Genomic DNA, 14,532 nt, shown 5'->3' on the forward strand with positions numbered 1-14,532 from the left:
TGCTGTCAATGCAAGGGACACAGGTTCAATCTCTAGTCATGCCACATTGTTATTCAGTCACTCAGGCGTGTCTGACTCTTTGCGACCCATGGACTGCAGCACTCCAGGCTTCCCTGTCCTTCACCACCTCCCAGAGTTTGGTCAAACTCATGTCCATTGACTTGATGATGCCATCCAACCATCCCGTCATCTGTGGTATGGAAAAAAAATAAAATGAGGGCTTGAGGAGGGAATGGGCACAGGTGGGCTGGGAAAGGGTCTCTGCCTCACTGGGGTCCTGGCTTTAGGCAGACAAGGTTCAAATCCTTTCCAGCTCCTGGTTCACGGCTTGACCTTAACTGTTCTTTATCACTGTTTCCACATCTGTAAAATGGGATAAATGTCAAGAATCTTCTCCTGGACTCTGGAAGGCTGGAGTCTACTTCCCCATGCTTTCCCCTCTCCTCAGACTCTGCCCCTTTCTATCTTCAAACTCAGAGGAGTTTTACATATTTAACAGATGTGCAAAAATTCAAAAGTGTGATGACCCCCTGTGCTGGCCAGGATGTGGGGAGACAAGCAACCCCACACGTTGCTGGGGGAGCATCAGTAGCTCAGAGCAATGGAAGGCATCCTGTGATGGGCATTCTGAATGCCCGGGCCCTCAGATCCAGCATCCCACTCCTGGGACTCTCGAATAGGTGAGTGTTTACAAAATGATAGGAGCGCGAACTGATGAGGGATAAACTAAATGTGGTCCATCTATACAGTGAATATTATTTGTCCATAAAAAGGGATGATGCTGGGGCTTCCCTGGTGGTTCAGAGGTAAAGAATCCACCTGCCAATTCAGGAAACACAGGTTCAGTTCCTGATCCGGGAAAATCCCACATGCCGCAAAGCAATTAAGCCCACGCACCGCAACTATTGAGTCTGCGCACTAACTACGGAAGCCCGAGAGTCCTAGAGCCCACGCTTGGCCGCGAGAGGAGCCACGGCAGTGAGAAGCCTGTGCACTGCAATGAAGAGGCGCCTCTGCTCACAGCTAGAGAAGGCCCGCACGCAGCAGCAAAGACCCACACAGCCAAAAGTAAATACATTTTAAAAAAGGAATGAAGCTCTGGGACCTCCCTGGTGGTCCAGTGGCTAAGACGCAGCACTCCCAATGAAGGGGCTTGGGTTCCGTTCCTGGTTGAGGAACTGGATCCCACATGCCACAACTAAGAGTTTGCATACCTCAAAGGGAAGACCTTGAATGCCTCAGCTGAAGATTCTACTTGCCGCAACTAAGACCCAGCGAAACCAAATGAATAAACTTTTTAAAAAGGAGTGATGCTTTAAATCACAGCAGGAGCCTCTATGACCCACCTCCCAGAGTAATGGAAATAAAAGCAAAAATAAGCAAATGGGACCTAATTAAACTTAAAAGCTTTTGCACAATGAAGGGAACTATAAGCAAGGTGAAAAGACAGCCTTCAAAATGGGAAAAAATAATAGCAAATGAAGCAACTGACAAAGAATCTCAAAAATATATAAGCAGCTCCTACAGCTCAATTCCAGAAAAATAAACGACCCAATCAAAAAATGGGCCAAAGAACTAAATAGACATTTTTCCAAAGAAGACATACAGACGGCTAACAAACACGTGAAAAGATGCTCAACATCTCACTCACTCCTTATCAGAGAAATGCAAATCAAAACCACAATGAGGTACCATTTCACGCCAGTCAGAACGGCTGCTATCCAAAAGTCTACAAGCAGTAAATGCTGGAGAGGGTGTGGAGAAAAGGGAACCCTCTTACACTGTTTGTGGGAATGCAAACTAGTACAGCCACTATGGAAAACAGTGTGAAGATTCCTTAAAAAACTGGAAATAGAACTGCCGTACGACCCAGCAATCCCACTGCTGGGCATACGCACCGAGGAAACCAGAATTCAAAAAGACACGTGTACCCCAGTGTTCATCGCAGCACTGTTTATAATAGCCAGGACATGGAAGCAACCTAGATGTCTATCAGCAGGTGAATGGATAAGAAAGCTGTGGTACATATACACAATGGAGTATTACTCAGCCATTAAAAAGAATACATTTGAATCAGTTCTAATGAGGTGGATGAAACTGGAGCCTATTGTACAGAGTGAAGTAAGCCAGAAAGAAAAACACTAATACAATATACTAACGCATATATATGGAATTTAGAAAGATGGTAACGATAACCCTATATGCGAGACACCAAAAGAGACACAGATTTAAAGAACAGACTTTTGGACTCTGTGGGAGAAGGCGAGGGTGGGATGATTTGAGAGATAGCATTGAAACATGTATGCTACCATATGTGAAACAGATGGCCAGTCCAGGTTCGATGCATGAGACAGGGTGCTCAGGGCTGGTGCACTGGGATGACCCTGAGCGATGGGATGGGGAGGGAGGTGGGAGGGGGGTTCAGGATGATCCATGGCTGATTCATGTCAATGTATGGCAAAACCACTACAATATTGTAAAGTAATTAGCCTCCAATTAAATAAATCAATTTTTTTTAAAAAGGAGTGATGCTCTGACATACGCTATGTCGTGGATGAACCTCGAAAACATTGTGCTGGGTGAATGAAGCCACACACAAAAGACCACACAGTGTATGATTTCATTGATAGGAAATGTCTAGAACAGTCGGATCCACAGAGACAGTAAATTTGTGGTTGTCAGGGGCTGGGGAGGGGGAATGGGGAGTGACTGCTACTGTGCACGGCATTTCCTTTTGGGGTAATAAAATGTTCTGGAACTAGACAGGGGGATGGTTGCATGACACTGAATGTAATAAAAATCGCTGCATTGCTCACTTTAAAGTGGGAACAATTATAAATTTTATGTTAAGTGTACTTTTGCACAATTAAAAACAAAAAGGCACCTGAAACTTATGTGACGTGAATCAACTATACTTCAATAAATTTTTTAAAAAAAAGCAAAAAGCATAGCGGTGATTCACTGTGGTACTCTTTATTTTATTAAAAAAAAAATCAGAAGCAACCTAAAGAGTTGGTTAGATCAGTAACGGTTATTTACCCTGGGAGATGCCACAGTCATGAAAATGAAGTTATAGACCTCTGAAACAGTAAGGAAACACTCGTTCACTTACTCCATAAGCCTTTATTGAGCTCCTACTGTGTGCCAGGCGCTGGTCTAAGAGCTGCAGATAAAGCCATGAACAAAACAGACAATTCCCAGTCTCTGTGGAGTTCTTGTAGCATCAAGGAGACTGGCAACATGCAAAATCTATCAAGAAAATATGTAACCGGTGGCAGAGGAAATAAAGTTGGGAAGCAAGCAGGGAAGGTGACAACATTTTAATCCGATGATCGAAGGCGACTTTGTTGCAAAGAATAAAGGGGCTTGTTTAAGTAAAGGGATGAGGCAGGGCATCTGGGGGATAGAATAGCCAGTGCAAAAGCCCAGTGGATCTAGGTGAGAGCAAATGCCTCTCAGTGAGTGTGTTAATTGGAACAAATAAATAAAAAAAATTTAAAGCAGCTTCCTAAAAAAGACTTCTGATGAAACAGGAAAAACAAATACCCTGGGGTTACTTCTTAGTGGCAGATGGATGGGAGGAACAGGTTCCACATGTGTGTTTTTGTATTTTTCCCTAAGAATCTTATCATATCATGTGAACACAAATCACAGGCAGCACGTTCGATGCAAACATTGGGATCAGCCAACAGGCACAGACAAGCACTCGGGCTTTCAAGAGGAGAGGGACAAAGGGGCGCCAGTCAGCTGCGGCTCTGGGTGGATTCCAATGCTGAGGCCGCTTAGACTAGGAGGAAATGAGGAAACGAAGTGAGGGAAATGAGGAAATAAGGTTAGGCACTCAGGGTTGGCGTGGGGGTTGGGGAGGCACAAGCAGGCTTGGGGCCGGAGAGAGTGGGTGGTGGAGATGGGTCTGGGGAGGGGCCGGGGGCTGGGGCCTGGCCCTCCCTGCTGCTGCCCCCTGCAGGCCATGGGTAGGCTGTGGGAAGAGGGGCGGTTCTGGGATACGCGGCCCCCACCCTGGCTGGAGGAACCAGAAACTTCCAGAAGACACATCCTCATACTCCCCTTCTTGCTGATCTGAGTCCCAGGCAGCCCAGCCTGTCAGTGCAGAGACCTCGGAGAGCCTCCAAGACTTCTATAGACTTTCTGAGACCCCCGTGTGCGCATGCTCAGTCGCTTAGTCTGTCCGGCCCTTTGCAACCCCACGGACTGTAGCCCACCGGGCTCATCTGTCTATGGGATTTCCCAGGCAAGAATACTGGAGTGGGTTGTTACCTCCTCCTCCAGGGCATCTTCCCGACCCAGGGATCGAACCAGACTCTCCTGCAGCTCCCGTTTCGGCAGGTGGGTTCTCTACCACTGAGCCACCTGGGAAGCCCCTCAGAAACTCCCAGATACCGACAAAAATTCAGACATCCCAAAGACCCCAGAGATACCTAGAAAGATTCAGAGGTCTCCCTCAAAGACAAAAACAGAGATGCAGGGGGTTGTCTGGGGTAACCCAGCCTTGGGGTCACCAACTCGTGGTCCCTCGATTTGGTCACATGCACCCGACACCTTCTGATCTCCCTGTACCCACCCTGTGCTAGGTGTGGCCTCGGCTTGCTCCCAGAAGCCCCTAGTCTGGAGAGCCGGAGTGGGGTCAAGGGCTTCCCCTCCCCCACATCCAGCTCCAGCCCTGTCCCAGGGCACTCACTCATGCAGAACCAGCCCCTCTCCACCTCGAGCCTCCCCAGGGCCAGGCCTCCACACATCCGGCCCCAGCCCCTTCCTGCCACCTCCTTTCCTCCTGTGACAGCCTTCGTAGCTAAGGTTTTAAAATTTTATTATTTATTTCTGGCTGCTCGGGCTCTTGGTTGCCGCCTCTCTAGGGGCAGTGCTGGGGCTTCTCATCGTAGGCACTCGGGCTTCCGGAGTTGTGGCGCCACAGGCTTAGTTGCCCCTCCGCACGTGGAGGCTTCCTGCACCAGGGATCAAACCTGTCTTCAGCGGTGGCACGCAGATTCTTAACCGATGGACCACCAGAGAAGTCCCGGGTGACGGCCTTTGAACCACCAACGCCCCTATCCCCTGGCCTTGGTCTAGCTACTCTCAGGGTCCACTTTCACCCCAGGGAGGGTGGAGGGCAGGGTGCTAGGCAGCCGGGGCACAGTGAAAACTGTTTACAAGCCCTGGGGATCTTGAGGTATCAGAGGGGCTATGGAGTTGGCAGGTCGAGACCAGAGGCAGGTACGAAGCCTGAGTGCTGGGCTAAGATGACCAAGGCAGCTTAGGGACAAACCTGGAGTGTGAGCAAGCTCGAGCAACTGCGGATCTCTGTGCCTTAATTCAGCAAACAGTGACAGGTTCGTTCAGCCACGTCATTGCTGTGTCCTGGGGGCAGTACCTTAAACTGTCTGCGCCTCTGTTTCCTCCTTTGTAGAACAATTATAGGAAAGGACTGGGAGACAGAGGCGGGCGTGAGCATGTGAGGGGTACCGGGACGTGTGTGACGCGTACACCAGCTGAGGGTCCCAGGGGTGGGGGAGAGGTAAACGGTCCATCAGGCACAAAAATCGAATTCAGAAGGCCAAGCTTGATTTTCAAGGAACTGGAAAGACCTTGTTTAGGTCACACGGCTTCGCTGGTGATAGTAAAAATTTAGAAGCCACAGAAAGCCTCTGGGAGAGGGGTTGGCGAACAAAACGTGGCACCAGGGCAGCTGTGGTCAGCAACTGTGCTCCACCTGCCTGAGGGGCACTTCTTTGCTGAGGTTGCTCTGGTCACAAAGGGCCACGCCGATGGCCCAGACTGCTCTCCTGGGAGCAACCCTGACCACAGACCGAAGGAGAGTTGATTAGAAACACCTCAGCCCCCTCCTTCCTCAGGTAGGAAGTCTCTGAGGCACGGGTTCCCAAGGGCCTCCTGGGAACGCGGCCCTGTGGAGCCTGCTCATTGGCGCCCTTGCAGGCCACCGTCTCTCTTCTCACCTGCACCAGGATTTCTTTCCAGATAATTCCTCTGTTTAATTCCGATCTTTGGCCTACTCCCGCTGCTGCTAAATCGCTTCAGTCGTGTCCGATTCTGTGCAACCCCATAGACGGCAGCCCACCAGGCTCCCCTGTCCCTGGGATTCTCCAGGCAAGAACACTGGAGTGGGTTGCCATTGCCTTCTCCAATGCATGAAAGTGAAAAGCGAAAGTGAAGTCACTCAGTCGTGTCCGACTCTCAGCGACCCCATGGACTGCAGCCTACCAGGCTCCTCGGTCCATGGGATTTTCCAGGCAAGAGTACTGGAGTGGGGTGCCATTGCCTCTCCATTAGCCTACTCCTCAGTTTAGTTCAGTCACTCAGTCGTGTCCGACTCCTTGCGACCCCATAAATCGAAGCATGCCAGACCTCCCTTACCAACTCCCGGAGTTCACTCAGACTCACGTCCATCGAGTCAGTGATGCCATCCATCTCATTCTCTGTCGTCCCCTTCTCCTCCTGCCCCCAATCCCTCCCAGCACCAGAGTCTTTTCCAATGAGTCAACTCTTCGCATGAGGTGGCCAAAGTATTGGAGTTTCAGCTTTAGCATCATTCCTTCCAAAGAAATCCCAAGGCTGAACTCCTTCAGAATGGACTGGTTGGATCTCCTGGCAGTCCAAGGGACTCTCAAGAGTCTTCTCCAACACCACAGTTCAAAAGCATCAATTCTTCAGCGCTCAGCTTTCTTCACAGTCCAACTCTCACATCCATATATGACCACCAGAAAAACCATAGCTTTGACTAGATGGACCTTTGTTGGCAAAGTAATGTCTCTGCTTTTCAACATACTATCTAGGTTGGTCATAACTTTTCTTCCAAGGAGTAAGCGTCTTTTAATTTCATGGCTGCAGTGATTTTGGAGCCCCCCAAAATAAAGTCTGACTCTGTTTCCTCATCTATTTGCCATGAAGTGATGGGACCAGATGCCATGTTGAGCTTTGAGCCAACTTTTTCACTCTCCACTTTCACTTTCATCAAGAGGCTTTTTAGTTCCTCTTCACTTTCTGCCATAAGGGTGGTGTCATCTGCATATCTGAGGTTATTGATATTCCTCCCAGCAATCTTGATTCCAGAGCTGTGCTTCTTCCAGCCCAGCGTTTCTCATGATGTACTCTGCATATAAGTTAAATAAGCAGGGTGACAATATACAGCCTTGTCATACTCCTTTTCCTATTTGGAACCAGTCTGTTGTTCCATGCCCAGTTCTAACTGTTCCTTCCTGACCTGCATATAGGTTTCTCAGGAGGCAGGTCAGGTGGTCTGGTATTCCCATCTCTTTCAGAATTTTCCACAGTTTATTGTGCAAAGGAGAAAAGGAAAGATATAAGCATCTGAATGCAGAGTTCCAAAGAATAGCAAGAAGAGATAAGAAAGCCTTCCTCAGCGATCAATGCAAAGAAATAGAGGAAAACAACAGAATGGGAAAGACTAGAGATCTCTTCAAAAAAATTAGAGATACCAAGGGAACATTTCATGCAAATATGGGCTTGATAAAGGACAGAAATGGTATGGACCTAACAGAAGCAGAAGATATTAAGAAGAGGTGGCAAGAATACACAGAAGAACTGTACAAAAAAGATCTTCATGACCGAGATAATCACGATGGTGTGATCACTCACCTAGGGCCAGACATCTTCGAATGTGAAGTCAAGTGGGCCTTAGAAAGCATCACTACGAACAAAGCTAGTGGAGGTGATGGCATTCCAGTGGAGCTCTTTCATATCCTGAAAGATGATGCTGGGAAAGTGCTGCACTCAATATGCCAGCAAATCTGGAAAACTCAACAGTGGCCACAGGACTGGAAAAGGTCAGTTTTCACTCCAATCCCAAAGAAAGGCAATGCCAAAGAATGCTCAAACTACTGCACAATTGCACTCATCTCACATGCTAATACAGGCTTCAGCAATACATGAACCGTGAACTTCTAGATATTCAAGCTGGTTTTAGAAAAGGCAGAGGAACCAGAGATCAAATTGCCAACATCCCCCGGATCATCGAAAAAGCAAGAGAGTTCCAGAAAAACATCTATTTCTGCTTTATTGACTATGCCAAAGCCTTTGGCCTACTCCTAAGGGACCCCAAATTAAGATAGGTGGAGGACTGGGACTTCCCCACTGGTCCAGTAACTACAGCTTCTTGTTTCCAGTGCAGGAGGTCCAAGGTTCAATCCCTGGTCAGGGAACCACGTGCTGCCACAAAGACCCAAACTGCAGTCAAATAAATACTTAAAAATTGAAAAAAGAAAAACTAGGCGGAAGACTATGAAGCAATACTATAAGCAGTCATATTTTTGAAACATTCTAAGAATGATAAATTGCACCAGCCAAGCACTGGCTATTTAAGCACCATTAAGTGATGTCACCTTCTTATGATCTCCTTCAGGCAGGAAGCACCATTATCCTCCCCCGCCCCCACCCCATTTTACAGATGAGGAAACTGAGCCACAGTGTGTTGAGGAGCTTGCCCAAAGCTCTACAGCAGCTCTACAGTAAGCCCCCAAGTCGTGTGGTTGACCATTAGCCGGCACTGTGCTCAGACAAGTTCATTTGTCTGGATCTACCTGGAAGTGTGCAGAGCTACTGAATGGCACGGGCTGGTAATCTGTTGCTCCTGGATGTGCGGGTTTAGACTTGACTTCCTGGTAGTGACTGCCTGCGGGGGAGGGGGGAGGGGCGTGGAGTGGGTTAAGAAGTTTATTTAGCTTTATCTGCTAGGTTTTGTTTTATCTGTTTCTTACAGTTGAGTAAGATTTCTTCCTTCATTCCAAAAATATTACTGTATTACTGAGCGTCCACTGGATGCAGCAAAACTTCCGCCCTTGGAAAGCTGACATTCAGGGGTGGCGGAGGGGGGGTGGGGTGGGGGGGGGACCGATGAACTGAAATTAGTAAATTTCAAAGAGGTTAGGAAATAATAGTCCTGGAAAGGAAAAGTTAAGCAGAATTTGAGAGATTCAGAAAGCAAGACAGGGAGGTTTGCAGTTTTGAAGAGAGTTAATCAAAGGCCTCTCGAGAAAAAAACAAACAAAAGTGCGCAGCTAAGAGCTCAAAATGGGAACGTTTTTTTGAAAGGATGGGAGAACTGAGTTGATTTTTTCTTCATTTGTGCTATGAACTAATTTGGCACATAGATATGCAAATATATATTTGGAAACCTACTTGGATGCATGGGCTAGATCAAGAGAGGTGGACTAGGTTACAAGCCTGAAATTTGGGGTCTCAAGAGCCACTCCAAAGGGGCGCTAAGGCGGGGCCTGCAGGTCCCCCAAATCGAACTTGTGAGTCTCTGCTGCCCCCGTGTGGTTACGCTCGGGATTGCAATCTGGGTGGCCTTGAGAGGCAAAAAATTGGTCCCGTCCACCTTTTTTTTTTTTTTTCTTTAAAAAATTTATTTTTGGCTTTGCTGGGTCTTCCTTGCTGCACCAGGTCTTTCTCTAGTTGCTGGGCGCAGGAGTTACTCTTCCTTGTGGTGCACGGGCTTCTCTTGTTGCAGAGCACAGGCTCTATGCACATGCGCTTCAGTAGTAGCAGTATGTGGACCCTGGGGGAGGGGGGGCTTCAGTAATTACAGCACAGAGGCTTATTAAGTTGTGGCTCCTGGGCTCTAGAGTGGTTACGGCCCATGGGCTTTAGTTGCTTGAGACATGCAGAATCTTCCCAGATCAGGGATCCCCAGTGTCCCCTGCATGGGCTGGCAGGCTCTCATCCACTGTACCACCAGGGACGTCCTGGTCCCTCACTCTGATCCCCAGACTCCAACTCGACCAAAATGGGAAGGGTGGGGCGAGGTCAAGACGGTCTGGGTCGCCCTCAGGTGACGATCTGTGTTGCCCCCCACTCCCAGCACAGGGGACACCAGTTCAGCAACAGGTATTTATCAAATGCCTCCTGTATGTCGACTTGTTCTAAGTGCCAGGGACCCAGCACTGAACAAAATCATTGAATTCTCTGCCCTCCTAGAACTCATGAGTTAGTGGGGACAAGGGCAATCGATGTGCAAAACCATGATTTGCGGGAAATCCAGCACAGCAATGTGCCCCAGATGGTTGGAGGGCCTCTCTGAGGCCGGAAGGACAAGGAGAGGCTGGCTAGGGGAAGGGCTGGGCAGGGTTCGGGAGGCCGGGGGGACAAACTCTGCTGAGGCTTTGGGGGTGGAAAAATGAGCTGCATGCCTGCAACAGTAGTATGAACAGAAGTAACCAGGTTCTGGTGCTTAGCAAGCATCTACTCCTCAGTGCTGTTATTCAGCAGAGAAAAGTGAAGTGAAAATGAAAGTCACTGAGTTGTGTCCGACTGTTTGCCACCCCATGGACTGTATAGTCCATGGAATTCTCCAGGCCAGCATACTGGAGTTCCCTTCTCCAGGGGATCTTCCCAACCCAGGGATCGAACCCAGGTCTCCGCATTGCAGGCAGATTCTCTACCAGCTGAGCCACCAGGGAAGCCCCTCAAAGGGGAAGAAAAGCCTCTCTAGTGTATCAGCCCTGTGCACTGAACCTGAGTCTTCGGCAGGGTCCTTCCTGTCTAGAGCCCAGCGTCCCCAGCATCCCCCCGGTACTGCCTGGGAATCTTGGGCCTTTGGGTTGCCATGGAAACGCCTCCACCACAGGAAAAGAGGGGGAGCTTCAAAGAGGAGGTGACGGAGGGGCATTGCCAGGGGACGCCAAAGTGGGACCCAGTGCCTCCACTCTCTACTGTGTGTCCCGGGTAAGTTGCTTCCTGGCTCTGAGCTTCAGTTTTACCTGCAGAACTTTCTCTGCAGCTTCTATAGGTTTCTCCTTCCCCCATTCCTCCCTTCCTTGCTCTTGGAATCTCCACAAAATGCCTCCAATTTCCCAGAGTGTTCTAGATCCGGGCGGGGAGCTGAGGGCGCTCCAGTGAGCGAGGTGCTGCCTCTGGGCGTTCCATGGATCTCCCTATGCCTTCTGAGCCTCGGTCTTCCCATTCTGTAACATGGGGAGGGAAAACAAAAGGCTGCCTCTCTCCTGAGGCTGCTGGGAGGATTTACGGGATTATCAGAGCTGGGTGCACCAATTCCTACTGATTAGTCTGACTCTGGAAAGGGCAGGGCGGAGAGGCGGGGTCTTGATTTGTGGGTTGCGGAGCCAAGGAAAGTGCTGGAAGCAGGGCAGTCTGTGTACTGGCTCAGATTAAGCTTTGTGGAAGATGAACAGGGTGTGGGGGGGGGAGGGGCAGTCTGTAGGTCAGACCGAGGCGCGTCCACTCAGTCCTCAGTGTCCCTCCTCTCGCCTGGAGTTTCTCAAGAGATCGAGAGCCTGGGGGCTGAGCTTCAATCGGCTCCAGCTGGCCCGGCACCGCCAGGTTTCCAACCCCGGGTGGAGACCCTCCATCCGGGGAGTTCCGCCTCCAGGTGATCGATTTGGGGCATAACCCGAGGCTACAAGGGCTTGCTGGCTCTGCAGAGTTCAGCCGGTCTCAGCGACCCTCCACCCTGTGTCCCTTCGCACCCCCTCCTCCCTCCCCCGTGCTTGCTCCTCCCCCACCCCCCGGGTCTAGGCCAGAACCCGCAGCTCAGCCTGCCCCGGTGCTCACCAGCTGCCATGGCTTCTTCCCTCCCGATGTTGTTTGGGTTTTAATTTTTGTGTTGCAGTTAGAAAATTACCCATAATTACAGCTTCTGAGAGGAAACGTCTCATGGCGCAGACCCTGCTCCCAGCTGTGGCCGCCTCCACGCTCGGCTGGGGTGGGGCTGAAGGGGTCTCGGGTTCGGATTCTGGACCCTACCTGAACCCCTATCCCATCCCGTTAACGGGCTGCACCCATCTCCTGTGGAGAGGAAACCCACCAACGGGAAAACCCAAACTAGCCTTCCCAACGATGCAAGCAACATATTCATGAACCCCTACCGCTGTGTCTGCAGGGAGGGCAGATTCAGAGGGAGGCGAGGGCTGCCAACAGATGACTTAGGCATTATTTTATCATAACAGTGACAAATCCAACCAAGGCTAGTGCAGAACCAGTAATCTGGAGGAGATGGCCAGGGAAGGCAAGGAGGAAAGGGGAGGGAGAGCCGGAGGAGGAGAAGAAGGGGAGGGGAAGAGGAAAGAGAGAGAGAGGAGGAAGAGAAGTGGGGCTGGGGAGAAGAAGGAATTCTGCGGCCAAAGGCCGAAGGAAGAGACCAGAACTGACCAGGCTGCTGCTGCTGCTAAGTCGCTTCAGTCGTGTCCGACTCTGTGCGACCCCATGGACTGCAGCCTACCCAGGCTCCTCCGTCCATGGGATTTTCCAGGGAAGAGTACTGGAGTGGGGTGCCATTGCCTTCTCCAACTGACCAGGCCAGTAGCCAGAGAAAGCGCGCTGCAGGCGGCAGGAAGGGCTAGTGCAAAGGCCAAGAGGTGGGCCTGAGAAGGAAGGGTCTGCAGAATGCAAGGGCCGGAGGGGAGGAAGTGAGGGGACGGATGGCTCCTCCTCCAGGCAAGCCCCCTGCCCTACCAGCGGAGCCGACTCCGAGCTCCCGCGAACAACGACCCCGACCTCGCGGGGCTGGGGTTTGGGGGAGTCGGTGGTACCACGAGTCAGAGACCCGGCTAAGGGCTGCAGTCCCCGCGCAGCCACACGGGGGCGACTGGGAGCCAGCAAAGTGGCCGCAGGTCTAGGACCCAGCCTTGAACCTTAGCTCTCCTCGCTTACCGTCCCTCCCGCCCCAACTCCTGCTCCTAAACCAATTCCCCCGCCGGTCTACCTGGGCCTCTTCCCGAAACAACCTCCCTGCCTCCTCAACGCCATCCCTACCCACCCGGCAGCCCCTTGGAGCTTCTTAAAATCCTGATGTAGACCCCGCCCCTTGCGACCACACACCTTCCGGTGGCTCCCGATTCCCTTCAAAACAAAGCCCAACCCGTCCCCGCCGGGAATGGCCCGGCTCCTCTGCTCTTTTCCTGCCGGCTTGTCACGCTGCCCTCCTCGCTCTGCCTCCAGCACTTTAACCCTGTGCCCGCCTCAGGGCCTTTGCACTTGCCGCCACTGCAATCCGAATATTCTTCCTCCAGATCTCAGATCCACCCTCCCCCTATTTAAAAATAACCAAAATCTTTTTCTCCTCATGCCCCTCCCTTGCAAGGATGCGGGATGGCGGTGGGGGGTTTCTACGGGTTCTGCGTTTGCAAGGCGTACGATCCGGTTCGTGATGCGCTCGGCTCAGCTTCCCGGATGCCGCTTGGGACCCAGATCTTGCTCTTCTCGGACTTTTCCGCCAGCGCCGACGCTGTGTTTTGCAGATCCGTCCCCGTTGCCATGAGAACCGTGCTAGTCTCTCCAGCCGACCGCGCCTCCCCCCTCCGCAGCTAGCCCGGCCGCGGGCGCCTCCGCCTCCCAGCCTCCCTCCCTCCCGCCGCCTTCTGCCCCAGCGGTCGCCCGTCCTCTTCACCGGGGTCCCCTCCCTCTGCTCAGCACGTGGCACTCTCTGAAATTATCCTCCTGTTCGTCAGAAGCCTCTGCTCCACAAGCTGTAGCAATGTGTCCCGATTGGCTTCACAGTCAGCATACAGCAGGCGCTCAATAAATGTTTGTGAGGAGAAGGAAGACTCACATCGATCGACTCAAGGAGCCGCAGATCAGAGCAGGCCAGGGACCTGCCCAGGGCACACAGAATTCTGGAGAGCCACCGAGCCTTAAGAGATAACTGGGGGCGTCCAGGGTGGCGACTGGAGAGTCTGGGGGACCTGGGAGTCACAGATGTCACCAATACACTGTGTGACTTGGGTGAGTCACACCCTCTGTGTGCCTGCCTGCGAGTAGGTGCTGGAAAGCAGTGATGGGAACCGGTATTACGACAAGGGTGTTCTTGATGCCAACATCCATCGGTGGCCTCCGGGACATTGGACAGTCGCCAGCTCACCGTCTGACGGAAGCGGGCGGGCCGCGCCCCCATTAGCGCGCAGCGCGGGCCCCTCCTCCGCGCCTGCCGGGGGCCAGGAGGCCCGCGGGAGAGGAAGTTGGGGGAGGGGACGACCGGCTGGACAGGAAGTGGGAAGGGCTGGTGTCCCCCACCCCCAACCCCAGGCCCGGGCCCCTCGGGATGGAGGCGGGGCTGCAGCCGGCCTAGCCCTTCCCTTCCTCTTCGCCTGTTTGGAACCCCAGCGGCTCCAGACTTCCCGCCCATCAGAAGGCCTGGGTCGGAGGAAGGCCACTGGAGGGGAGGGGTACTAAGAGGGAAGCTTATTAGGAGGTCGGCAGGCAGCGGCTGGGGCGCTTCAATCAAGACGCTCACGACACAGGAAATCTGAGCGGACAACCACACATAACACAGGTCCCAGGGGGCCAGCAATCCACCCACTCGCGGAGGCACACACACTAGTGTACAAAACCTAACGCAGCATCACTCAGCCCAGCACACGACCGCCGCGGACACACAGCCACCGTCGCAGAGCTAGGAACAACTGCCCGGACAGCGACTGGGGCCCCGCCAACGCCCCACGCACAAAGACGAACACGTGCACTCAGAGGAACCGCGTGTTTACATACACACTCGCGGCTGTACAAAGCAAAGAAAAAGAATAT

Source organism: Oryx dammah, unplaced genomic scaffold, assembly GCF_014754425.2.
Source record: "Oryx dammah isolate SB20612 unplaced genomic scaffold, SCBI_Odam_1.1 HiC_scaffold_5, whole genome shotgun sequence".
NCBI classification, from domain to species: domain Eukaryota; kingdom Metazoa; phylum Chordata; class Mammalia; order Artiodactyla; family Bovidae; genus Oryx; species Oryx dammah.